Source organism: Struthio camelus, chromosome 5 (assembly GCF_040807025.1).
Source record: "Struthio camelus isolate bStrCam1 chromosome 5, bStrCam1.hap1, whole genome shotgun sequence".
Classification (NCBI taxonomy): Eukaryota; Metazoa; Chordata; class Aves; order Struthioniformes; family Struthionidae; genus Struthio; species Struthio camelus.
In genome coordinates, this window is record NC_090946.1 from 6,676,869 (window position 1) to 6,702,601 (window position 25,733).

A 25,733-nucleotide genomic window follows, 5' to 3' on the forward strand; every position below is an offset into this window, starting at 1 on the left:
TGCCTTTGGGTGCGGCCAGAGATCCTGTGCGTGTCTTTAGGTGTGGCCGGGGAGGCTCCGCATATGTTTCGGTACGTCCGGGCAGCCTTTGAGCGTCATAGTAGGAGAGCGGACAACCTCCATGTGCCTTTGGGGACGTCCAAGCAGCCTCGGAGTGTCGTTGTAGGAGGCCGAGCAGCCTCGGCGTGTCGGTCTAGTGGAGCGGGCAGCCTCCGCGTGTGGTTGTAGGAGACTGAGCAGCGTCTGAGTGTCGTTTTAGGAAGCCGGTTAGCCACTGCGTGTCTTTTGGTAGGGCCGGACAGCATCTGAATGGGGTTCAAGCAGAGCGGGGAGCCTCCGAGTGTCATTGTAGGAGGCCAGGCAGCCTCCACGTGCCTTTGTGAGCGTCTGGGCAGCCTCCACGTGCCTTTGGGTGCGGCCGGGCAGCCTCCGAGTGTTGTTCTAGGAGAGCGGGCAGCATCCTCGTGCCTTTGTGTGTGCGGCCGGGCAGCCAGGAAGCCTTGGCGTGTCGTTGTAGGAGAGCAGGCAGCCTCGGCGTGTCGTTGTAGGAGGCCAGGCAGCCTCTGAGTGTCGTTCTAGGAGAGCAGGTAGCCTCTGAGTGTCATTGTAGGAGGCCAGGCAGCCTCGGAGTGTCATTCTAGGAGAGCAGGCAGCCTCCGCGTGTTGTTCTAGGAGAGCGGGGAGCCTCCGCGTGTCGTTGCAGGAAACCGAGCAGCGTCCACGAACCTTGCAGTGTGGCCAGGGAGCCTCCGAGTATCGTTGTAGGAGAGCGGGCAGCATCTGCGTGCCCTTGGGTGCGGCCAGGCAGCCTCCGCATGTCGTTCTAGGAGGCCGGGCAGCCTCCGCGTTCCTTCTGGTGCGGCTGGGGAGCCTCTGCCTGCCTTTCAGTGCGGCCAGGGAGCCTGCGAGTGTCATCCTAAGAGGCCGAGGAGCCTCTAAATGTCGTTCTAGGAAGCTGAGGAGCCTCCGAGTGTCGTTCTAGGAGACCAGGGAGCCTCCGTGTGCCATTGGGTGCGGCCAAACAGCCTCTGAATTTTGTTCTAAGAGACCAGGAAGCCTGTGAGTGTCTTTCTAGGAGATTGGGGAGCCTCCGTGTGCCTTTGGGTGCAGCCAGGGAGCCTCCGTGTGCCTTTGGGTGCGGCCAGGGAGCCTCCGCGTGTCGTTCTAGGAAGCCAGGAAACGTGCACGTGCGTTTGGGTGCAGCTGGGCAACCTGCGAGTGTTGTTCTAGGAGACCGGGCAGCCTCGGAGCGTCATTCTTGGAAGCCAGGCAGCCTCCGAGTGTCATTTCAGTCGACCGGTCCGGCTCCGCGTGCCTTTGGGTGCGGCCGTGCAGCCTCTGAACTTCGTTCTAGAGACCGGGGAGCCTCGGAGCGTTGTTCTAGGAAGCGGAGGATCCTCTGTGTGCTTTTTGGAGCAGCCGGGGAGCATCTAGTTTTGTTCTAGGAAGCCGGGTATCCTCCACGTGCCTTTGGGTGCGGCCAGGGAGCCTCCTCGTCCCTTTCGGTGCAGCCGGGGAGCCTGTGCATGTCGTTCTAGGAGACTGGGCAGCATCCGAGTGTTGCCTTCGAGTCAGGGGAGCATCCGCGTGTCGTCGTAGGAGACCGGGCAGCTTCCGAGGATCGTCGTAGGAGACCGGGCAGCCTCGGAGTGTCGTTGTAGGAGGCTGAGGAGCCTCCGACTGCCTTTGGGTGCGGCCAGGGAGCCTCCGAGTGTCGTTCTACAAGATCGGGGAGCGTCAGAGTGTCGTTCTGGTGAGTTGGGGATCCTCCGCGCGCCTTCGAGTGCGGCCGTGGAGCCTCCGCGTGCCTTTGGGTGCGGCCTGGACAGCTTCGTATCAGGCTCTGCGTGCTCGGACGGCCTTGTGGCAGGCTCTGCAGGCTTGGGCGAGCTTGGAGGGGCTCTGCGGTCTCATTGGGGCTCTTTTGGAGGTGGCCGAGGCCCTCCGTGTGCCCTCTGGGGTGCCGCACACTCCTGGGGGTGGTTTTTGGCCCCATCCCAGCCCCCTTGGTCTGTCTGTTGTGGTGCCTCTGAGTCATTTGGTGCCTTTTGGGGCACCTGCGACCCCTCGGGGTAGCTTTGGGGGGTGCCCAGACCCCATGTTGTGCTTTTGTGTCATCCGTGACCCCTCGGTGTGCGTTTGTGCCCGCCGCAGGGCTCTTCAGGTGCCCCGTGGTGCTGCCCAGACCCGTCGCTGCCCCTCTGGGGACGCCCCAGAGCCCTCGTGGTGCCCGCTGGTGCTCCCCAGGGCATTCGGTGTGCCTCTGGGTGCTGCGCTGGCGTCTTGGGGGCCTTTGGGGGTGGCCCGGCCGTATGGGTGTGCTCCGGGAGGGCAGCGGGAGCCCTCGGTGTGCTTTGTGGTGTCCGCTGGGTGCCTTGGTGTGGGGTCGGTGGCTGCCCGGAGGCGTTTGTGGTGCCGTTAGGGTTGCCGGTGGCCCTTGGAAGGGGGTTGGGGCGCTCATCAGAGGCCTCGTTGCCCCTTTGGGGGTGTCCTGGGCCCTCGGGGGTGTCTTTTGGTGCTGGCCAGGGCTTGTGAGGTGCGTGTGGTTGCTCGCAGAGGCCTGGCTGTGCCTTGTGGTGCCTCTGCGGCCCCTGGTTGTGGCTCTCCTGGTGGCCCAGGGAGCTCGGTGGGCGTGTTGGTGTGTCGCGGGTGCCTGCCCGTGCCTTTTGGTGCGCCCAGGGCCCTCGGGGTGCGTGGAGGGGGGGCCCGCAGTGCCCTCAGGGTGTGTGGGGGTGCCGTGGAGATGTCTGGTGGGCCTCTTGGGGTGCTTAGAGGTGCTGAGGGTGCCTTTTGGTGTGCGCTGGGCCCCTTGGTGTGGCTTTTGGGGCAGCCCAGGGCTGTGGATGTGGCTTTTGGGGCACCACAGAGCCATGTCGTGTGCTTGTTGGTAGGTCCCAGGCGGGTTGTTGTGGCTTTTGGGGTGCCCCTGGCCCCGCGTTGGGCCTTTCGGAGAGGCCTGGCGCCCTCAGCAGTTTTCTCCTGCTGCCCCGGGCTCCTCGGTGGGCGTTTCGGAGCAGCCTGAGCCCCGAGTGGGGCTGTGGGTGCTCCCCGGTGCCCCCGTTGCGCGTTTGGGGCTGCCCTGGAGCCCGCGGTGTCACTTTTGGTGCCCCGCAGAGTGTTTGCCGCGTCTTTCAGGGCTTTCCTGGCCTCTCACTGTGCTGCTCGGGCCGCGCGGACCCCCCGGTGTTTCTTTTGGAGTGCCTCAGCCCCTCGGTGTGCCGTCCGGGGTGCCCGGGGCCCCTTGGTGTGCTTTTTGGGGGCCACTAGACCCCTTGGTGTGCTTTTCAGTGCCTTCTGGTCCCCTTGCTGTGCCTTTTGGTGCGCCCCAGAGCTCGGGATGCGGCTTTTGGGGCACCGCAGACCCATTTCTTGTCCTTTTAGGTACGTCCTGGACCTGTTGGTGTGTATTTTGGGGTGTCTTAGCCCCCTCGGAGTGCCTTTCCTTGCACCCCAGAGCAATGGGGGGGGTGCCTTGTGTGGTGCTCTGCTTCCCCCAAGTGCCTTTCAGGGTGCCCCTGGACCCTCAGTGTGGCTTTTGGGGCACCCTGCACCCCTAGGAGATGCCTTTTGGGGCACCCCAGAGCACTTGGGGTGCTCTGCAGGGTGCTCTAGCCACCTCGGGTGCTTTTCCTGGAGCCCCGCTGTAGCTCTTTGAGAGCTCTCTAGGCTTCGGTTTGCCTTTTGAAGCGTCTGAGATGTTTCTGCTCGCCTGTGGGGATGTGCTGGAGCCCTGGGGTTTGCTTTTTGGCTCCCCAGAGCCTTGGGGGTGGTTTGTTTGTTTGTTTGTTTGTGTTTTTTCCCCTTCCAGAGCACCTCGGAGCCCTCCGTTTGGTTCCTCGGCCCGCCGCTCGCTTCTCCGTGCGCCCCGGCTCCTCGGGTTGCCTTTCGGAGCGCCCTCGATGCTTGGATTGTCTTGTGGGGCACCCCAGAGCCCCCCCCCCCAACACTGCACCCTGCTGGCTTCACCCCAGCCAGGCGGGGAGGGGCTCGTGCAGCACCTGCAGGCAGGCAGGAGGCAGAGGAGTTTGGCAGCGATCCCCTTGCCCTGCCCAGCACCAGGAGGAGGAAGAGGAGGGAGCCGCGGTCCTGTGCCCGCGGAGCCCTCTCCGGCCGGGCAGCGCCCGGCAGCTCAGCCGTCAGCAGCCGGGCAGAGGACGGGCCACCAAGGGCTCTTGTCTTTCCCTTGCAGCCCGCCCGGCCCTGCGGCAGCGCCAGCGGAGTCAGCGAGACGGCCGGACCCAGCCCCCAGCCCCCAGGGACCCGATCCCGGAGCCCAAGGGGGAGAGCAGCCTCCTCTCCAGGGAGAGCAGCGTTGCCGGCCCTGCCGGGCCCCCAGGCGGTGGAGAAAGCAGCCACGGCCGCTGCGGGGCCATCTAGGTCCCCGGGGCCCCGACCTTTCCGCGGCTGGACGTGGGCGTTCCTCGTGACAGCCAAGGTTTGGGCGTCAACTCGGCTGGGGGCACGTGGCCGAGCAGCGAGGGCGCCCCAGGCACAGCGAGGCCGCGGCGCTTTTTTGCCCCGAGCAGCTCCCTGGAGTGGGAGCGGCTCCAGTGGGGCCAGGCCTGCCCCTGCCCCCCGGGGGAGCCGGGCGGGTCGAGGCCGGCCCCCGACACCCACCCCTGCCCTTAAAGGCAGGCTTGGGAGACTGTCAGAGTCTTCAAGCCTCAGGGTGCTCTTCAAGTAGCTTGGAGTTCCTTAATTTCTTCCCAAGTCCCTCAGTGTAACTGGAAGACCAACCTCAGGGACTCAGCCCACCTGGGAGACCTCTCTTCTGCAGGGCTCCCAGGTCAGCTGAGTTCCTTACAAGTCCCTAGGGGCTGTCAGAGTCTTAAAGTCTCTGGGGGCTCTGAAGGGAACCAGGAGGCACTGAGGAAGACATTAAGGAGCTCCAAGTACCTGGAAGACCAACCTCAGGGAGTCCGCCCACCTGGGAGACCTTTCTTCTTCAGGTCTCCCAGTTGGGCTGAGTCCCTGAGGTGGTTCTTCCAGTAACTTGGAGAGCCCCCAGAGACTTGAAGACTCTGAAAGTCTCCCAGCCCTGCCTTTAAGGGCAGTGGTGGGCGTCGGGGGCAGGCCTGGACCCAATTGGCTCCCCCGGGGGGCAGGGGCCGGCCTGGCCCAATGGGGGCCCTGGAGGCCCCTGGGCTCCCTAGCCTGAGAGACTGGTGTGGGGACAGAAATTCAGCAAGGCTTTTTTGCCCCCACACAAGTCTCTTAGGCTAGGGAGCCCAGGGGCCTCCAGGGCCCCCATTGGCTCCCGGGGGGGGGTGTGGCCCAATGGGGGCCAGGCCTGGCCCCCACGCCCCCCACTGCCCTTAAAGGCAAGGTGGAGAGGCTTTAAGGCTCTTCAAGTCTCTGGGGGCTCTTCAGGGAACTTGGAGTCCCTCAATTTCTTCCCAAGGAACTCCCAGTTACTTGGAGAGCCACCTCAGGGACTCAGCTGAACTGGGAGAACTGAAGAAGGAAGGTCTCCCAGGGGGGCTGAGTCCCTGAGGTGGTTCCTCAAGTAACTGGGAGTTCCTTGGGAAGAAGTTAAGGGACTCCAAGTTGCCTGAAGAGCCCCCAGAGACTTGAAGAGCCTTAAAGCCTCTCCACCTTGCCTTTAAGGGCAGCAGGGGCAGGCCTCAGCCCAGACCCCCCCACTCCCCAGCCTCAGGGCTTTGGTGGGGGCACAAAAACACCCTGCCCAGCGGCTGCCCCCACACAAAGCCCTGAGGCCAAGGAGCGCTCGCTGCTCCCTCGTCGCCCCGGCCTTCCCTGCTGCCTCCCGGGCTGGAGCTGGGCTGCCAGGGCCCCTGCTCAAAGGAAGGGCCAACCTGGGGGCCAGGAGAAACAGCCCCTTGGGACAGGAGCTCTCACCTACTGCAGCGAGATGGCCCCGGCTGCCGGCTGCCCCCTCTCCGCTCCAGCGCTGCAGCCAGGAGCTCTTCCCCGAGCAGGGAGAACGCAGCCTTCGGCAAGCTGCGAGCAGGCGTGAACAGAGACCGCGCACAGAACACAGCACGTGGCACCTCGCCTCAGCTGGGGCTCGCGACAAGTTTTATTGCCCAGAGCCCAAAAACCTTCGCGCGGTGCCACCGTGCCCGAGTCCCACTTGGCGCCTGCTGGGGAGCAGGACGAGCTGGCAGGCGCAGGCCGCCTTCCTGCTGCGGCAGCTCCTGGAGGGGTGCGTGAAGGCCAAAGCCGGATTCTTGCTCCTTCTGGTGGTGAGGGGGGTCTCTGGGAAAGCAGGTCACTTCCTCAGTGCAGCTGGAGTCTGAAGCTGGGGCCTCAAAGAGCTGCGGGAGGGGTGGGCAAGAGATGAAAGAGCAGCTCTTGCCAGCAACCAGCACCTAGGAAAACAAAACAGAGCTCTTAAGAAAGAGCAGGAGCAGGCACTTTCCCTCTCTCAACACTCGGGCCCGACCCCGCGTCCCCCCCGGGGAGCGGGCGCTGGGGCTCTGCGCACTGCGGCTCTGCCTTCTGGCCTTCAGCGCATCCACAGAGCACGGCTCCTGCTGAAAACAGAGCAGAAACGCACACAACTAGTGGCCCCAAATATTAAAAAACAATAATGAAATAAATCAAAACCAGAGCCATAGCTTGTCTGGCACCTACCAGGCCTCAAAGGTCTCGGAAGGAGCCCGAGCGCCGCTGCTCTCTGCACGGTGCCAGGGATGGGCAAAAAGCCTCTTCCTCCCATACGCAGCTCAGGCCCATTTCTCTTCCTCCTTCGTGTGCAAGGCGACAGCGCTGAACACCAAGAGGCCTGCCTTCAGGGAGAAGGCGCCGGCACAGTACAGAAATGCCGAGGGGACACATCGTTCCTACTGCGTGGGCTGCAGGGGACGCCCAGACACCTAGAAAAGGAGAGACCCTCTCTCGAGTCTGGCACTGCACCACAGCACAGCAACAGCAGCTCTTGCACACAACTCACACTCCCTCTCCTGTATTAGCACAGGTTGTTGGGAAGCCCAGGCCGGGAGCTTGCTAAACAACTCCAAAAAGCAAAGCCAAAGAGAAGCAAGTCCAAAGTCCTCCAGCCCCTCCTACGCTCCAGTACACTGCAACCCAGCCAGAGCTGTCCCAGAGAGCCCCTTCCCCTGGCACGAGACATTCCCACCGGCCTTACCTGCGGAGAGGAGCCCCGGGGAGCGTAACCCAGTCGGTCATGACCTACTGGGAACTGAAACACCCCACAGCCCTCCGGCAGCGGGAGCTGCACGCCCCAGTTGCCCCCGCAGACAGACAAAGCGGCCACGTTGAACTGACCCAGGCAACAGAAAACACAACCGAGAAACACAACCGAGCTCTCAGTGAGCACATCAGCTCCCAGCGGCCACAAAGGAAGCAGACAGAGATCTTGCAGAGACAGGACACAGCTCCCACTACGCTTCTCAGCTCCCCAGGCAGCTGAAACCCCAAAACAGCCTCGCCAGTAAAACAGGCTGAAAGCTCTGCACGGGCAGAGACAGACAAGGAAGGACCCCGCGCCAGCGCCACAACACGCCGCTCCACCACCAGGCTCCAGCGGCTCCCACAGGGCTGGGAACCAGCCTGCCAACACCCGCCCCCGAAGAAAGCCCGAGGGAGGGCGGCAGCCGCGCTGGAAACCTGCCGCCCCCGGCAGCGGACGAGCCCCCGGCGGGGCGGGAAGCGCCACCCGGCCGCCTCGGGGCCGCCAGGGAAGCCCTTGCCCGAGCGCTGCCCCCTCCCCGGCGCTCCGGACAGCCCGGCTGCCGGCTGCCAACGCTCCCTCCTCCGGCGCCGCCCGCAGCCCGCCGGGCACTCGCTGCACGGGCCGGCAAACAGCGCCCGCAGACACCCAGCGCTCCGCTGCCGGCGCTCGCTCCTCCGCGCCGCCCGCCGGTGCTGCCAGCAGCTCGCGGCCGGCACCATCGCGCACGTCCCGCTCGGTCCCGCCGCGCTGCCAACGGCGCTGCCACAACCGTTGCGCGTTGCCCAGGCGAGAGCGACCGGCCGCCCCGACCGCCTCCCCGCGCCCGGCCCGGCCCCCCCGCTGCGCCACGACCCGCCGCGCGTCCCGCAGCCTGCCGCTCTCCAGCAGCGCCGCGCCACCGCACCAGACAGGACGCGACGCGACGCGACGGGACCCGGCCGCCGCCGCCAGGCGCCACCACACAGCCGGCCACCCCGCCGCCATCTTCGCCGCCGGCCGCTCGCTCCCCCCACCCCCGGCCAGAGGCGGGAGCGGGGCGCCAATCAGCGGCGGGCGGCGCGCAGGCGCCCTCCAATGGCCGAGAGGCAGCTGGCCCGGCCGGCCAATCCCCGCGGCGGCCCGGGCGGAGGGCGGGAGGGAGCGGAGAGAGGCCGGAGATGGCGTCCGGCGGCCGTGGGCGCCGCCGGGCGGGCGAGCGGGCGGCGGGTCCGGGTCCGGGTCTGCCGGCGCCAGGGACGCGGTCCCCGCTGTCCCCCCTCAGTGTCCCCCTCGCTGTCCCCCCGTCCCCGCCAAGCTCGTGTGGGCCCTTGCCGGGCTCTATGGACTTCCATGGGCCTGCACGGGGCTCTGTGGACTCATACAGAGCTGTTCGGGGCTCTACAGGCTTGTACACCCCCATGCTGAGCACATATGGGCCCGTGCCGAGCTCTGTGGGCTGGTACCTGAGAAAAAACTTCTTCACTGTGAGGGTGACAGAGCATTGGAACAGGTTGCCCAGAGAGGTGCTGGAGTCTCCTTCGCTGGAGATCTTCAAAAGCCGTCTGGATGTGATCCTGGGCAATATGCTCTAGGTGACCCTGCTTGAACAGGGAGGTTGCACTAGATGATCTCCAGAGGTCCCTTCCAACCTAAATGATTCTGTGATTCTGTGATTCTGTACGGTCCTGCACAGCGCTCTACGGGCTCGTACGAGCCCACGCCAGGCTCTGCGTGCTCATACAGACTTGTGCCAGGCCCTGTGGGCTGGTACGGGCCCGCACTGGGCCCTAGGGGCTCCAACGGACTCGTGCTGGGCCCTACGGGCTCCTACGGGACCGCTCTGAGTTCGTGCGGGCCCGTGTCGGGCTCTCTGAGCTAGTATCAGTTTGCCGTTATCTTTGCTGCCTTACATCTGCCTTAGGCCTCCTCGTTGCAGTCTTTCTCCTTTCCCTTCCTCCCCTTAGACACGTCCTGTGTGGTTTCCAAGACATGTTAACCCCATCTTCTGTGCCCATAACTGAGGCTCGAAAGGAAGGCAGACAGCAGGAAAGGAAGGCAAAAGGAAAAAAGCGGCTTTTTGATAGGAAGCCGACAGTCTTAAAACCCATTAGGCTAGTAACTGGGGTGGAGTTATCTCATCTAACTTTAGGAAGCCAAACTTAAGGTCTGAACTGCTTCTCCAGGCTCCCTCCCTAGGCTGTGGAGAAAAACGGGCCCTTCCAGAGAGCCCTTCACCCAATCGATCCCAGAGAGCGGTGGCACTGCAGAAGGACTGCACGTCTCTAGCCGTTATGTCTGCCACCGGAGGAAAATGATAATCCTGTCTGAATGTAGTCTCACGTGTGCTAGGCATGTATCAAAGCATCTGGAAAGGACTCTCGCCACGTGGTGAGCCGAAATCCCGAATTCCAATTGTGACTCTGTGAAATACTGGGGTGCCAGAGGATTTCCTGGAACTGAGAAAGAGGTAGAAAAGCATGAGCAGACTAGTCAAAGAGATGACCCTTTCTGTTAAAGGAACGGGAGCCTGGAGGAGGGCTCTTCAGGAAGGAAAAGAGACAGCTGAGAGAGGTAGGAGAGAGCTGCCTGGAACGAAGTGCTGTGGGAAAGGGGAACAAGGCAAGTCTCGGTGTCCTTCAACAGCAGCTGGAGCTAGGAGGTGCCATACTTGAAGAGAGAAGAAAAGGAGGTATTCTTTCAGCCCCAAAGGGTTGGAGAATGGAAGCAAATTAAAGGGCGTGCTTGATTTGTGGCCTCTTGGAGACAGGAGAGCGAAGGAGAATTGCTGCTCTAACTTGTGCTGTTGTTGTTGGTGGTGGTGCTAGAAACAGATCCCCTCAGGTGAGGCACGGTGACACGAAGAAGTCATTGCCTAGTGAGGAGAACAACAGCTTCTTTGACTACTCCCTCAAGAAAAACATAAAATAAACACACTCCTTTTATTTTGGAAACACTCTCTCTTCTTCTTTTTGCTTCGAGCCTAATTAGGAATAGTAGGAAAAAATGACATCACATTCCCCAAGAAAAAACACCGGTATTTACTGCATTTGTTCCTTTAATGATTGGAGATGGGAGGGGGGTCTTATTTAGGCTGTGTATTGGCTTTGGTACATCAGGAAAATGGCAGACCAAGCTGACCAAACAGTGTGTGTCCACTTGGCACGTTGTGAATAGCTCTCGAGATAACACTGACCTTAACGACTATGTCCCTAGTGAATAGAAAAGGGCACCTGCTCACACGCAGTTTTACACACGCACCGCCCCCCCAAATTAAGATGTAAATCTTAAATCCTATCCTAGGGGATCATCTTAATTATCTGCATGGCAGACAGCTACAGTTATTTTGGATGCCTTAGTGCATCATAGCGAGTGGGGTACCCCAGGGGTCGATACTGGCTTCAATCGTGTTCAAGTTGTTCCTCAGAAACTTGGCTGAAGGGACAGCGTGCGCCCTCAGCGAGTTTGCGGCTGTTCTGAACTGGGAGGTATGGTTGCAACCCTGGAGGGTTGTAGCGCCGTTCAGTGGGAGCTCGACAGGCTGGAGAGATGAGCAGAGGGGAAGCTCATGAAGTTCAAGCCAAGGAAGGGCAGAGTCCTGCCCTGCAGGAGAAACACCCTGGTGCAGCAGTACAGGCTGGGGAGTGAGGTGCTGGGAGTGCAGGTGGCCAGCAAGTTGAGCACGAGGCAGCAACGTGCCCTTGTGGCCAAGAAGGCCAATGATCTCCCGGGCTGCAGTAGGCAAAGCATTGGCAGCAGGTGGAGGGCGGTCATCCTCTCCCTCTCCTCAGCCCTGGTGAGGCCTCGCCTGGAGTCCCGGGTGCAGGGGTGGGCTCCCCAATACAAGAGAGACATGGAGCTAGTGCAGTGAGTGCAGCTGAGGGTTCCTCAGATGCTGAAGGGATGGGGGCATAGGAGGAAAGGCTGCGAGAGCTGGGCCTGTTCAGCGTGGAGAAGAGAAGACTTGGGGGGGGGATCTGACCAATGGGTAGAAATATCTGAAGGGAGGGTGTCAAGAGGATGGGGCCAGAGCCTTGTCAGAGGGGCCCACTGACAGGAGGAGAGGCAGTGAGCACAAACTGAAGCACAGGCAGGTCCGTCGGACCATGAGGACAAACGTCTTTGCTGTGGGAGTGACGGAGCGCTGGAACAGGCTGCCCAGCGAGGTCGTGCAGTCCCCATCCGTGGCCATAGTCAAAAGGCATCTGGCTAGGGTGCTGGGCAGCCCGCTCTAGGTGACCCTGCTGGAGCGGAGGGGTTGGACTAGATGATCTCCAGAGGTCCCTTCCAACCTCCACCGCTCTGTGAGTCTGTGACCAGAGCCCCATGGAGGCGCAGAGGCAGACAGAGGTGCCCTTGAGGGGCAGGCAGCCCTGCGCCCCTGAAGGGATGTGCCCTGCCCCTCCCTAGGGCGGCGGGTCACAGCAGGGGCCTTTGTGACCCCATGGCGCCCCATGGTGTTGTTGGGCACCACTATGGCATGAGCAAGGCAGTGTCCGGGAGGACGGCAACAGGAAAGGAAGGAGCACGCAGGGCTGCTGAAGGAGCCCTTGAGCGCGCGATGTCTTTCCCTGTCGCCCCGGGCAGCCCCGCAGTGCGAGGCGTTTCCCCAAGGCACCCCCAGCTCAGACCTGGGTAAGAGGGCTGGGGCTGGGGCTGAGCAGCTCCCCAGGGCCTCAAGGGGGCCCTCGGCCATGGCCATGGCCAGGAGAGGAAGGAGCAGGCAGGGTGATGGGGTGGGGCTGGAGCTAAGGTGCAGGAGAGCTGGCGCCAGGGCCCAGCACACCTGCAGCGGGCAGGGGGATGCCAATGTCCCGCAGGGAACCACCCTCTGCTGGTGGGGTTAGCGAAAGGTTTTCCTTCCAAGAACATCTTGGCAAAGCCTGCGGGCATTTTCCAAATGACACCTTTCGCATGGAAAAGCCACAGCCGTGGGCTCGGCCTTCTCCAGCCAGGCTGTCTGCTAAGCCCAGGGGGACAGTGCAACTGTTTCCAGGTGCCAGGCCTGGCCTTAGGCTCCTCCATTCCCAACGTCCCCCTTTTCTTCCTCCCTGCAGGATGGAGAGGAGACCTCCCAGGCACCCCCGGGTGGCCTGGGAGAAGAAGGATGGCTCCATCAGCCGCCCTAGGGTGGCTTTGAAGGAGAAGGAGGAGGATGGACCCCCCAGGCACCCCAGGGTGGCCTGGGAGAAGGAAAAGAAGGATGGCTCCATCAGCTGCCCTAGGGCAGCTTTGAAGGAGAAGGATGGACCCCCCAGGCACCCCAGGGTGGCCTGGGAGAAGGATGGCTCCGTCAGCCGCCCTAGCGTGGCTTTGAAGGAGGAGGATGGACCCCCCAGGCACCCCAGGGTGGCCTGGGAGAAGAAGGATGGCTCCGTCAGCTGCCCTAGGGCGGCTTTGAAGGAGAAGGAGGAGGATGGACCCCCCAGGCACCCCAGGGTGGCCTGGGAGAAGGAAAAGGAGGATGGCTCCATCAGGTGCCCTGAGGTGGCTTTGAAGGAGGAGGACAGATCCCCCAGGCTCCCAAGGGTGGCCTGGGAGGAGGATGAGAAGGATGGCTCCATCAGCTGCCCTAGGGTGGCTTTGAAGGAGGAGGAAGAGGATGGACCTCCCAGGCACCCAAAGGAAGCCTTGGAGGAGGAGGAGGAGGACGGAGGCCCTTCAGAGAGCCACCCCAGGAGGGCCTGGGAAGAGGAGGAGGAGGAGGAGGAGGAGGAGGAGGAGGAGGAGGAGGACGAGGATGAGGACGAGGACGAGGACGAGGACGAGGAGGAGGAGGAGGGTGGACCCTCCACCTCCACCAGGGTTGCCTGGGAGGAGGAGGAGGAGGATGGAGGCCCTTCAGGGAGCAGCTCGCAGCCGGAGCAGTGCTCGCTCCAGCCATTGCAGCCAGGTGAGTGAGTGGGCACCCCTGGGCTGGGCAGGACCGGGGGCTGCGAGCCCATAGCTGGGCACAGGCCTCAACTGGTTCCTGTCTCCTGCCAGCCCCGACAGCTCTGCCCACTCTCTTTCTTGGTCACATCTAGGGCAGCTTCTGCCAGGAGAGGAGGAAGCCCTGGGAAGCATGCGCACCTTTCTGCGAAGCGGAGGCAAGGTAACGGCAGGCACTTGTGCCTGGGCTGTGCCTGCATCTCCTGGTGGGTGGCCCCTGCACGTGCAACGCTCAGGCGGCCCCGCAAGGGCTGCTGGCTGTGCAGAGCTGCTCCCGTAGAGGCACGCCACGCACCACTGCGTGGCCGCAAACGCTCCGGTGCTGCTGCCCATGCCTCTGGCGCACTTATGCTCTCCGTCTCTCTCGTCCTGCTGCTGCCAGGAAGAGGCCGAGAAGCTGCAGTTTCTGGCCGACGTGTGCATCCTCTGCAGAGGCGCCAGCACGGATGTCTTGCTGCGGGTCCTGCTTTTCCTGTGCAGGGTGGATCTGGCAAAGGCAATCGAGGTGAGGGCGCAGGCCGGGGCCTGGGGGAGTGGGCAAGCCTAGCCGGGCACTGGCACACCAGGGAGGCCAGGACTGGGGTGCGTGAGCGTGGGAAGGTGGGGAGCCCTTGCTCGTGAGCGCAGCCCTGCCCACTGCAGGGCTCCAGAAGCCACCGAGAGCGGGGCGACGAGGGGGCTGCCCTGGGTGCCAGCGCTGGGGTGCGACGGGGGCACCTGGGCTCTGCCAGCCTGGCAGGCTCCTCGCTGGCTGCTGACAGCTCCCACGCCGCGTCCTCGCTGCGCTCTCCAGGTGCTGTTGCGAGAGGAGCCCGTGGAGCAGCTGAGCACTGCGGTGCGGCAGCAAGCCTTCCTCGCCATCGCTGCAATGAGGTAGCTGCCCCAGCCCCTGCCTTGCTCAAGGCCTCCACAGCCTACGGACCTGACGGCACCAGCTGCAGCTGGGCGGCATCTCCCGTTCGGGGGCAGTCTGAGCGAGGCGTCTGCGGAGCCTCTGCTCTCCCCTGCACGGGCCTTGACAGTGCTGGAGACGGGAGGGCAGAGAGGGCCCCGGGACCCTGTCCAGTGTCTCTGGACTTTGCTCACGAAGGCTGAGGCAGGAGATGCAGAGGGTATCGGGCACATGCTGCCGGACCGTCCTCTGTCCCTGGGCCAGCATCACAGGAGGAAGAGGCACCTCCCCAGGGGCCTCCCCACCTCGCAGCCCTAGCAGCATAGGCTCTGCCGCCCACGAGCTCTGGAGGTGCCACTGTCAGCCGCCGGCTCTGAGCAGCGCCTCTCCCTCCTTGCAGCAAAGCGAAGCTGGTGCTAGATGGCAACCAGAAGACAAGCCTCCTCCAGTCCTGCTTCTGCGCGGTCTTCTTCCTTCCTCCGACAGAGCACATGCAGAGCCTGCAGGCTGCCCTCTACTCCAAGGTACGCCCTGGCCGAGGGCTGCAGAGCCCGACAGTCCCCCTGGGCTGGTCCCCGGCTGCTCTGTGCCGAGAGATGAGCGCAAGCTCCAAGCCAGAGCAGCACTGCAGCGCGGCTTTCCCACCCTCGTGCCTTTTCCCCCTTGCCCTGGCGATGGCCCCGTGTAGTGTCGCCAAGCTGGTCCTCGTGCGGCAGCTCCTCTGCCCTAAGCCTCTCCCTGGGCACCGCAGGGCCCTGGGTGGCCCCCTCAGGCTGCAGGGATTCAAGCCCCTCTCCTGCAGGCAGGGGGCTCCAGGGAAGAAGTGCCACAAGCCTCTGTCTTCCTTGCAGACGCTGGCTGCCCTGGACAGCATGCTGCAGGCGCTGGTGCTCACATGTCTCTCGCCTGCTCTCCTGGAGCTGCAGAACATCCTGCAGGTGTGGCATTTACGCAAAGAGTGGCCTTCACAGGGACCGACTGTTTCTCACCCCAAAACAAAGGGACTCTCTGGAGGGGACCTCCCTCTGCTCGGCCCCGCAGCGCTAGGGGCAGAGAGCATGCTGCAGGGAGAGGAGCGTCTCCCTCGGGGGAGCGAGGCTTCCCCACCGTGCTCTTCTGCAAGCCCAGTGTCTCCTGGCTGCAGTCAAGAGTCCTTTCTTGCCCACCCGACTCCTGCAGGGGAAGGCAAAGCCCTAAGCCCTGGCCCTCCGCGACAGGAGGGCCCAGCGGGCCCTTTCGGGCAAGCAGCAGAGGCTGCAGGAGCCACGGGAGCCTGCTGCCTGCCTGGCTCCAGCCGCTCAGCCGAGGGGACTTGTCCCTAGTTTGGGGGGACTCGCAAGGCAAGAACCCACTTACGGGCTTTGCTCCTGCTCCCAGGAGCTGAAGGGCAAAGCCGAGCGGGCATCAGCAGAGCTGCCTCACTTGCAGCAGCTGGCAGGTCACCGCGCAGACCAGCAGCTTTTCTCCTCCCAGGTCCTGCTGCCCTTCCTCCGGTCCAAGCAAGCAGCCACGCGCCAGAGGGCTGTGGGGCGCATTGCCGAGCTCACGCAGCTCCTGGTCATCCCTCCCTTGCTCAAGGTAAGCCGCCTCAGGTCCAGGCAACCTCCAGCCGCCCCATCACCCCTCCATGGTGCTCCGGAGCCTTCTGCAGCTCCGCGCTGCCTCCAAGGGAAGCCTGGCTACAAGGTAGGGCACTCAGCAAGGCCCTGCCCTGAAGCTATGCTCTTGGCCATGCCTCGGTGGGCTTCCTTCTGCAGGCCCTGCTCTCTCAGACGCCACCTCTGCTCGCAGCCCTGGGCAGGGCAGCACTGCCCTGGGCACACGCTGTGGGCCCAACAGCTCTGGCAGCCCTCCCTGCCCAGCCCCTTTGGTAGGCCCTCCACAGCTCCCGCTCACCTGCGGTCCAGTCACGGCTTAAATGTGGCCTCGGGGCTTTGGTGGCAAGCAGCACCCTTCAGCCCTGCCTCCCTCCCCCAGGTCCGCTCGCCCTTGGAAAGAAGCAGTGACGGCCCTGACGACTGCAGAAGGAAGCAGTTCTCCATCCTGGGCGGGCTGGTGGGACACGTCATCCTGTGCTGTGCCTGCCAGGACCAAGGCACCAGTCACGGAGCTGCAGAAGCTCTTCATCACCTGTACACGTTCATCCTACAGGAAGAAAGTAAGAGAAGCGGCCGCAGGCTGAGTCCTTCCACACACGCACAGAGCCAGGCAAGGGCAGGCAAGGCACCGTGCTGCCTCAGCCACTCTCCGCAGCAGCAGCAAAGCGCCAGAAACTCCTGCATTGTAGGCGCAGGGCAAGCACTGCGTAAAGGCCAGGGCTCACAGAGCCCAGGCTCAGTGTAGCGGGCCCGTAAGCAGGAGGCCATGGGGGATGTGACCTGTAGCCAGCTCTCTGGGGAGAGAGGGGGCATGCACACACTACTTAATAAACAGCAGCCACCTCCTAGACTTCACGCAGGGCCGTCAGCTGCCTTGCTGGAATCCCTCGCCCGCTTACCAACGGGCTGGAAAACCTTCAGCAGCCCCTGCTCCTCTTAGGGCTTGTGTCTCGCTTCCTACTAGAACGGCTGCTCAAACGCCTCTGCCTTGTGGTAGTCTTAAAAGCCGTTTCCCCTCCCACCTGCCTTGCGATAGGCCCAGGACTTCCCCGGAAAGCCTGCTCCCCATCCATTTCTGGCACGCCTGCTTTCTCTGCCAGCAACGTTTCTCGCTGAGGCCTGCAGGGTACCACCTCTGAGTCACCATCCTCCCTCCTAATTGCCGTGTGTCTCCCCTCCTGGCCAGGCATGGAGCTGTCCCACGATAGCCCAAAGCACCTGCAGATCCAAAAGGACAGGGAAGAGGCAAAAAGCCGCCTTTCGCCGCCCAACGACGTTAGGGAAATCACGGCGGTAAGGAGCGTCTCCGTTGCTGGGACTGCCAGCCGTGGGGTCAGCATGATGCTCAGATGGACAGAGGGACCCTTTGACAGGGGGACTAACGGGTGCTTGCCATCATCGGGCAGGGGGCTCACCTTGTTCTTGAGCATGGACTAGCCACAAGTTTGTGGCCTGGCCCCCTCCCCCCCCCACCAGAGCTCTGCTTCCCCACAGGAGCAGCAGAGGGGCACCCTGAGCCCAACCGCCCACTTCCTGCCTGGGGCCATCACCCAGCCCAGCTCAACCCCTGCTCCTGGCTCTCCTGGCAGCACAGAGCCAGCACTGCCACACGCTTCTCTCCAGAGCCGCTCTCACTGCTCAGCTGGGCAGCAGCCAGCAGCACGAGGGCACTGCGTGTGATGCCTCTCTCTTCCCTGCCTCCTTTCTCCTCTAGATGTTTGCAAAATACCTCCAGGCCTCGGAGAGAGCAGATCTCATTGTCGTAGCCATCAGGGCCATGAGCTGCTCCAGTGCCTTTGTCACACAGGCAGCCGCTCACATGCTGGATGTGCTGGTGACAGAGGACGCCTCTCAGCTGAAGCACGTAAGTCACCCGCGGCTGGCATGGCCAGGGCTCGAGGCCTGCAGGGCATTGTTTTTCCTCTGAACGCAGGTCTCCCTCCCAGGCACCTAAGAGCCTTTGAGGCCAGCACGGAGTGGTGGGAAGGGAAGCAGTTGTCGGTGGGAGCTGGAGAAATGCCTCCCTCCATGCCATGTGCCCTGCAGGTGGCCATCATCATGAGGTGCATGTGCAGCTGCCTGATGGCCATCAAAGAGGCATCTGCCCGGCACAGCGTGAACAGGGCTCTTCTGGAGCTGACCTGCGCACACCCTCACGAGGCAGTCCTGAGCCTCTTGTACTGTTCGCCGGCATGCAACAGGTACGGGGCTCAGCTGCCTGCAGGGCTCAGGGCCCAGCAGCCTTGGGAGCTCATGCCATGGGGGCTACCAGAGAGGTGGAGATCTCCAGGACCCCTGCTGAGGGACTGGCCCCAGTGCTGGTGCATGAGCCAGGGCTGCAGCAGGCAGAGGTGATCAGGCCTGCCTGGAGCGCTGCTCGAGTGAGCCGCAGAGCCTGGCTACCTTGGTGCCTGCCTGCGCCATAAGGAACTGCAGCTCGGCCACGTGCTGCTGGTGGGGCAGGGCGCACTGGCTGTTGCTAGCAAAGGGCAGTGGGCAGAGGCAGGGCTGGTGGCCAGCCTGGGCCCTCCAGGGCAGCCAGGCCACGGCGCGCCCAAGGCAGCCTGCTGACAGAGCGCTCGGGGCCTACAGCGCTGCCAAGGCCATGTGGCGGGTGATGGTCTCGGAGCCCGGCGCTGCAGAGAAGGTGCTGCCCGAACTACTGAGGCTGCTGGAGGACTCTGGGACCCATGCTGCTGGACCACTGGGCAAGACATCCGCCTTCATCGGGAACAACGCGGGCATCCTTTCGTGGGCTGTGAGTTTCCAGGCGAGGCCTCCATCACCTTCAGGGCTGCGCTTGCCTCCCCAGGCAAGAGGCAGCGCTCCCTTTCGCCTTCCCCATCTGCCCCCCAAGCTGGCACCTCCCACAGGGCGCACACACCTCAGGGCCATGGCCAGCAGGGCTCTGCCCAGCGTCTAGCCTCTGCTGGGCCAGTGCACTGGGCTGCCGAGCACCGCCTGGAGCCCTGCGCGCACAAGCACGAGGCCTGCCTGGGCAGCTCTCTGGCCTCCTGGGTCTCTGCATCTCCTGGCCTTCCTCAGCAGGCTGGAAGCTTGTGTGAGGGGCAGGCTTAGCGGTTGGGGCCGGGCTCAGGGCCAGGCAGGGCCCACGCACAGCCCAAGCAGGCTGCAAGGGCTGACACAGGAGATACGCGAGAGCCGCCCCCCAGGTTGATGTCCATGCCCACGCAGGGAGGCTCGATGGGCCCATGTCACAAACAGGAGCTGAGCCTCAAGAGTTTCCATGACTTAGCCCTGCCCAGACAGCCAGGCCGCGCGCACACTGCGCTGCATCTGCTGGGGCGCAGGGCAGCGCCTGAGCCTCACGCCCCAAGCTCGGCCAGGGCAACACCGTCTCATCATTGACAACCGTCTCTGGGGGTTTGTTGCAGGCAACCAGGGCGCTGCACGAGATTCTCCATCAGCCCCTCTGCCCCCAGGAGGTGAAGCTCTTTTTCCCCCAACTCCTCCTGGCACTGCTCTTCCGCATTTCCCTCGCTCTCGAGATGATGCCAGAGGAGGTTGCTGTCTTCTGGGGGGAATGCCAACAGCATCAGGCTGCTGCCTCCAGCCCCACCAGGTACTGCCTCCCACTTCCCCCACCTCTGCCCTGCACCTGGAGCCAAGGCCAGGGCTCCCAGGGTGACCTGGCCTTTCCTCTGCGGGCAGGTGCGCAGCGGAGGCCATGAAAGCACTGCTCTGCTGGGCTAACTACAAGAGCCAAGTGCTTGCCATGGAGAGCAAGGGCGCCTGGGACATGCTCCTCACTGCCGCCACCCACCACTGCGGAGTGGCTTTGCTGGCCATGTGAGAGCCCCCTCCTCCCCGCTCTCCCCTAGCCCTTCTCCCCACTGGTGGGACACCCTATACAATCCCCTTCCTCGTGGCTGACAGGCCGGCCCCAGCTCTCCACAAAGGAGCTGCACTCTCAGCCCTCGTCACTGAGGGATGGCACAGGGGAACGACAAAGGGCTGGGTGTGGATTCGGGGGGTGGTCTCGCTCTGTCACAGCCCAGCTCTGAGAGCTCCTGGAGGAGAGCTGGTGTTACCAGGCACAAAAGAGGGTGATGCACAGCAGCAGTCGCCTCCCCCACCCCCACCCCCACCCCGGGCAGCCCAGCAGGGAAGGGGCAGGAGGCACAGGGGAACACTGCAAGAGCCCGCGGGGTGGGGGCACGGGGCATGACTCCACAGTGCGCAGGACATGGGTTATGCTGCAAGGCAGACTTCAGGGCAGGAAGGGAGCTTCTCCAGCCTCCTCCACCAAAACGAGCCTCCTCATGTTGGGCACTGCCTTTCTAATGGCAAGGTGCAGCGGCAAAACAAATGCTGCTGGAGCTGAGCACAAACATGGCCTCGCCCTGCCTGGCCTGGCCTGGCCTGTGGGAGAACACCTAGACTGGGCAGTGCCATCCCACAAGAGGTTGGCCTGCCCTGCTCAAGGCCAACGCTACCTTTTTCCCCCCTGCCAGAGAGATGAGGAAGGCCCCCAGGCCCCAGCGTGCCTACATCTTCTACCACCTGCTAGAGCTGCTCAGCAGGGAGAAGCCCTCCCATGAGATCCCTGCTATGGCTTTCCTCGTCGAGGTGAGCTCAGCGGCCAGCAGTGCATCTCTGGGGTGCCTCAAACCACTCTGCTCTCTTGTGCCCACCACTGCACCGTGGGTGGCAATGAATGGAGTAGGGTGGTGGGTGCACTCCGAGCAGTACCTCGGTCCATTTCTGGTGGGGGAACGCTTGCCACTACCTGTATTTCCTATCTATCTGCTTTGTGCCTGCTCTCCCTACTCAACTGCTCCTCAGAGGCATGACAGTAAGAGGCTGCAGCTGGTGGCCTGGCCTGGAGGAACAAGCGAGCTAGCTGCACAGCATGCCCTGAGGCACAGGACAGGGCCACAGGGGCTCTCCCAACCACTGCTGCCTTCAGGCTGGCCCTTGCCCGGGTCTGGTGGCCTTGCCCTCAGCTGGTGGTTGGATCCAGCACTGCAGGATATGGGGAGTCCTGCAGCTTTGTCAGTCTGCCACTGCTGTGTGTGTTTCAGCTGCTGGGCTGTGCTGACCTCAGAGGAGAGGACCATCACATCCTGAACCTCTTCCTGAGATACCTGCAAAGCCAGAGCTCGGTGATGCGCAGGCTGGTGTTCAGGGGCCTCCTCAGGCTGTGGGAGAGACCTGAGATGGTGAGCGAGCGGGGACAGCCAGCTGAAGCCATGCCAGAGGCCTGGGGCTGGGCAGGAGGGGCTGGGTAACTCAGTAGCTTACAGCTCAAGAGCTGTCCTCTTCCTCTGCCCACTTTGGGAGTCCTTTGGGACAGGGCCCTGGCTCTGCTGCACAAAGAGAAAGGCACCGGTGCCGGCGGCAGACCCCAGCCCTGCACCAAGCAAGCCACCTCCAAACCACCTCAGTCACGAGAATGCTGTGCTGAAGGAAGTTGCCTTTCCCACAGGCAAGGAAAATGCAGGCCCTGGTGCCAGCCCTCATGGAGAGCCTGCAGGACGCAGACACGGACATCCGCGAGAAGGCCCTAGCTCTGCTCAGCAGCATGATCCATCTCCTGGACGGGCAGAGGGCCAGCCTCATCGTTCCGCAGCTGGCTGAGAAACTCTTGCCACTCTTCGATGATGTAAGGCTCGGGAGAGAGTCGGGGGCCCGCTGGGTCCCCCAGGATCTGATGCGGATGGCCAGCCCAGGCTGCTCCAGCCACATTGAGCCCCTTGCCCATCGTGGTTTTGGAGCAGCCAGGGCTGAGCTCCTCTCCTCTTCCTTCCCACCAGGAGTCCGGCTGCGTCAGAAACCTCTCCATCAACCTCCTGAAAGATATGATGACAATGGTAGCGGGCACCACAAGAAAACTGATGAGGAAGCAAGTGCAGAGGAGCCTGCTCCTCCTCTTCTTCCACTTGCACGACCAGGTCCAGAGCGTGGCCCAGGTGTGGATTTCTGACCTGACCAGTCATTGCAGGAGGGCAATGCTGACCCCTTCCCCACCTTGGCTGGGCCTCAGCATCAAGAGCAAAGGCTGCCGGCAGTCGCTCCCTTTGAATGGGTGTTACCTTGAGGCCCAACCTCCGGAGGCCCTGAGCAGGGCACAGAGCCTCCTCCCTGTCTCTACCAAGCCACCCACTGCCCTGCCTTCATCCTCCTGCCATGCCTCTTCCTGCACAGATGGACAGAGAGCTGAGGTCCCCTCACAGCCCCGCTCCCTCCCTACAGCCCTCCACCAGTGCGGGCCATAGCAAGAGCCCCGGCAGGCCCAGAGAAGCTGGCCATTTCCCAGAGCTCCTCTACCTGCTCCAACAAGGCTCGGCAGCCATCCATGGCCAAAACAGCCTAAGCACTCGAGGCCCCACAGGCTTCCCAGCTGTCCTGCAGGAGTCAAAAAGCCAGGGTTATGCTCTCCCCATCACGGCCCTCCTCCCCTCCCGCCCCACCACGCTCTGCCCAGGGGACACACAGGTGTCTGGGCTGGGGCACGCCCCAGCTCTCTAAGGCATGACCACCACAGCAACAGAGTTCACCCTACCCATGGCCAGGGCACTTGGCCCCTGCAGAGGGGTGCAGCACCCTCAAGGGGTTGCGAGAGCCAGCACGTTGCCCAGCCTCCCCCTGCCTGGGGAGGGCAGAGACACAGACACTTGCAATCAGGGCAGAGAACCAGCCCTGCATCCCAGCTACCAAGCTCTGGAGCCTGGCCACAAGGCAACAGCAACTGAGCAGGACAGGGAGCCCAGCACCCTGCTGGGAAGCCCCAGGGGAGGCTCTTCTGCCCGAGTCCTGCACTGGCGTCGCTGGGACTGCAGCACTTCAGCCTCCTCCTGGCTTTGGCTACAGCTCAGCACCTCTTGGCCATCTCTGTCCTGCTGCCCTGGCAGCATAAGGCGCCTGAGATGGTGGTTGCCTCACATCTCTGCCTGGGGCACTGAACCCAGTGGCAGACTTGGCGCCCAGCTGCGGCATCTTCCCACCACGGGCTAAGAAAGGCTCTGAGCCTCACCACAAGAACGGGGGCACAGGATCTCCTCCCCTGGGCCACGGTGGCATCTCTCACTCTCTGCTGCTGTGCAGGCCTCTCAGGAAGCCCTCCTGGGCGCTGCCAAGTTCCTGAAATGGCAGCAGCTCACCTACCTCACCGAGACAGGACAGACAAGGCGCATCAGCGAGTACCTGGTAAGCACAGCCCCAAAGCACCCAGCCTGCATAAGGCCTGGGCCCCTCCAGGCCCAGTGTATAGTGCAGGCAGCTGTGCCCCTCGCTCACCTCTGGCATGCTCAGGCAACTCCAGCCCACCTGGCACCTCATCATCCCTGGGGAACACTGTGGCCTCTGCTCCCTCCAAACCCGAGCGCTACGCGCCTCCTGGCCGGGCACCGTGAACGCCCTGGCAGGGGAAGGAAGGGGAGACTGCTCCTAGGTGGAGGTGCTGGCCAGCTGAGTGGGGAGGCTCGGCACCAACCACCAACCCTTGTGCTCTCCCCAGCTGGCAAAGGAGAACAACAGAGCGGAATACCTGCGCCAGAGCCTGCGCTACCTGCAGAGCCCGCAGGAGCCCTTGCAAGAGGAAGCCGTGAGGTTCCTTGGTGAGCCACAACCCCTGCTGGGGTCCCTCTCTGTCCCAGGGCAGCTTGGCCCCAGCCCTGGCTTTTGGGCTGGCAGCCACAACCAGCCCCGGGGCTGCCACAGCCCCACCTGCCCCGTGCAGGAAGCCCCGTGCCTGGCAGCTCCATGTCACCTTCTCCCAGCCTTGTCCACACCAGTGGGAATAGTGGGGGCCTTGGCCAGTCCCTTACAGCCTCCTTGAGTGTTACGCTCTGGAGAGCACCCTGCAGTCAGCCCTGCCTGCACAGAGCAGGGCCCGCGGCCACGCCAGCAGGGCTGGGAAGGAGCTCTGCTGCTGGCAGTGCGCTGGCGAGCGGGATTTGTGACAGGCTCTGTGTGTGCCTAGGGCTCATTGGACGGCAGATGAGGGAGCAGGATGAGGAGGAGCTGCAGCACATTTGCAAGGGTGAGTGAGGGCAGTGGCAGGTCAGCCAGGGCTGACAGGGAGGAAGACACACCCTGGGCAGTGAGCACCCCACCCCACTGCTCTGCTCCCCTTGCGCAGCAGGGGCCTTGGGGGGAGAGGAGAGAGAGTTCAGGGGCCCTTGGGACATTCCTGGCCACACACTTGCAGCTGAGCCATTTGTCCCCCCACTTCCTCCTGGCCATGGGAAGAGCTAGGTGGGACCGGCCCTGGCAGCAGGGGAGGGGAAGCCTGGGGTCTGCACAGATCCAGGGGGGGGTTGATCTCTGCTCTGGTCCTTGCTCTTTCAGCCCTTGAAACCTTGCAGAAGAGAGTCAGGCCCTCCACTTGTTCGCTGGTGGCCCAAACCATCCTGATCCTGAGAGCTTCAAGGACAAAGTCTCCAGCCAGAGCCAGCCAAGGAACCCTCTCCTCCTGGATCAGGAACAAGTGGCAGAGGTGGCAGCGGCCTCTAAGACACAGCAGCCTTTGCTGCTGCACCTCTGCTCACTTCTGAGCCTGGCCTGCTCGGCCCATGGCCGCCACCGGAGCGCGCAAGGAACTCTGGGGGCTTCCTGGCCTCTCTGCCGCTGCCAGGCCACCCTGTGCTTGTTAGAGAAGGACATGGTAACTCAGATGGTAACTAGCTTAGCACAAGTCTAACCCTTGCTTAGCACTAGCATCTCAAGTGAACAAAGCCTGCAAGCCTCCAGGCCCAACTGTCAACAAACTCGAGAATCATTGCTGACCACAAAACCACAAGGTCAGTTCAAATCAGCTAATGAGGACACACAACTACCTAATGAGGACATACAACAGGATGCATACAGGAGACCAGACGGGATGCACCTGGGTGGTGGTTCACCTCTGAGAGGACAAGGGACCATGGAAGACAAGGACATGGCAACCAGCCCGGGATGTAGGCCAAGACCAATCAGAAAGAGAGAGACCACCAACTCAGTAGAAACTGAACGAGACCTTCCCTGGCAGGCAGGGAAATAAGACTGTAAAGAATCTCTTTGTTCGGGGTCCCTCCTTAGAGGCATCCACCTCAAGCTCTTGCTTTGCTGCACCACCAACAAATAATCAATTCCTTTTGCTGCTAGACCTGTGCGAGACTCTGCTCCTTGGAAACCTAGGCTCAAACTGTTTCCATAGCACTGCTACACTTTCCCCAAAGCAGCAGCCCTGCCTCTTCACCACATGTCGGGATCTTTTCTTGGTGGAAACTAAACGGCAGAAAACTCAGGCCCTGAAGGAATCAGGATCATCCCGAGAGCTAGGACACGCACTCTTCCCGCCGGAACACACTCACACACACACAGTGTCTTTGCCACAAAGCGCCAGCTACTCTGCTGGGGTGCAAAACCAAGAGGCAAGGAGAAGAAAAGCTTTCGCGTCCCCTGCTCTCTCCAGAGACGTGGTGGAGCAAGAGCAGGCCTCGCGCTCTGCAGGGCTTACCTGTCCCGTCAAAGGGTCTCTGGGGTCTGAGATGCAGCTCCAGACCTTTTCTAGCACTATGGCCTACAGCGCACAGGCCCTGGCATTGCCCATTTGTTGCCTCAAGCGCTCCATGCTGAGATGGAGGGCAACCAAGGCAGATCCCAGCGGAAAGGTCCTCCCACAGGGTCAGTCCCTGTTCTAAGGGGGTCCCCCTCACCTTAGGACATGCAAGAGCATCTTTCTCCAGCTGGCCTCTGCCTCAACGCTGGAGAGGAGAAGCTGGCAACGAATTGTAGAAGGACTTTTTCCAAAAAGGGGCCGCAGGAGCAGGTGAACTGGTCATGCTGACCTTGTTGAACCATAGCTGATCTACTATTAGCCTCTTACCTTCACTGCTACCTGGAAAGCTGAGGGCAAGACAACACAGCTCTTCAAAAGCTACCTCCTTGCTGATGTGTAGACTATCTTCAACAACAAACACAAGCTAATCAAGGTTGGTTTCCAACACTAGGGAAGAGAATCTTAGGCTCAACATTTTCAAATGTTAGCTTAGATGTTTATTATGCTTCTGCCATCATCAGCCCCTCTCAAAGTAGGCTTATTTACAGATGTCTCCAACCACTGCCACTTTTAGGGCTTCCAATGCATGTTTCCAGGACCTAGCCCCTACAAGGACAACTCCTTAGCTGACCTTTCAGACACATCACTGCAGAGGGTATTCAGCTAGAGACA

General features: G+C 62.5%; 1 long non-coding RNA gene across 1 annotated transcript; it reads right to left on the reverse strand.

Annotated features, from left to right (window-relative positions):
* Window positions 1-5,980: 5,980 nt before the first annotated feature.
* On the reverse strand, window positions 5,981-8,235 carry LOC138067387 (uncharacterized). Its single transcript, XR_011141248.1, has 3 exons — window positions 8,064-8,235; window positions 6,598-6,839; window positions 5,981-6,332 (listed from the first exon to the last, which is right to left on the reverse strand). It is a non-coding gene; the product is annotated as an uncharacterized lncRNA (long non-coding RNA).
* Window positions 8,236-25,733: the final 17,498 nt, after the last annotated feature.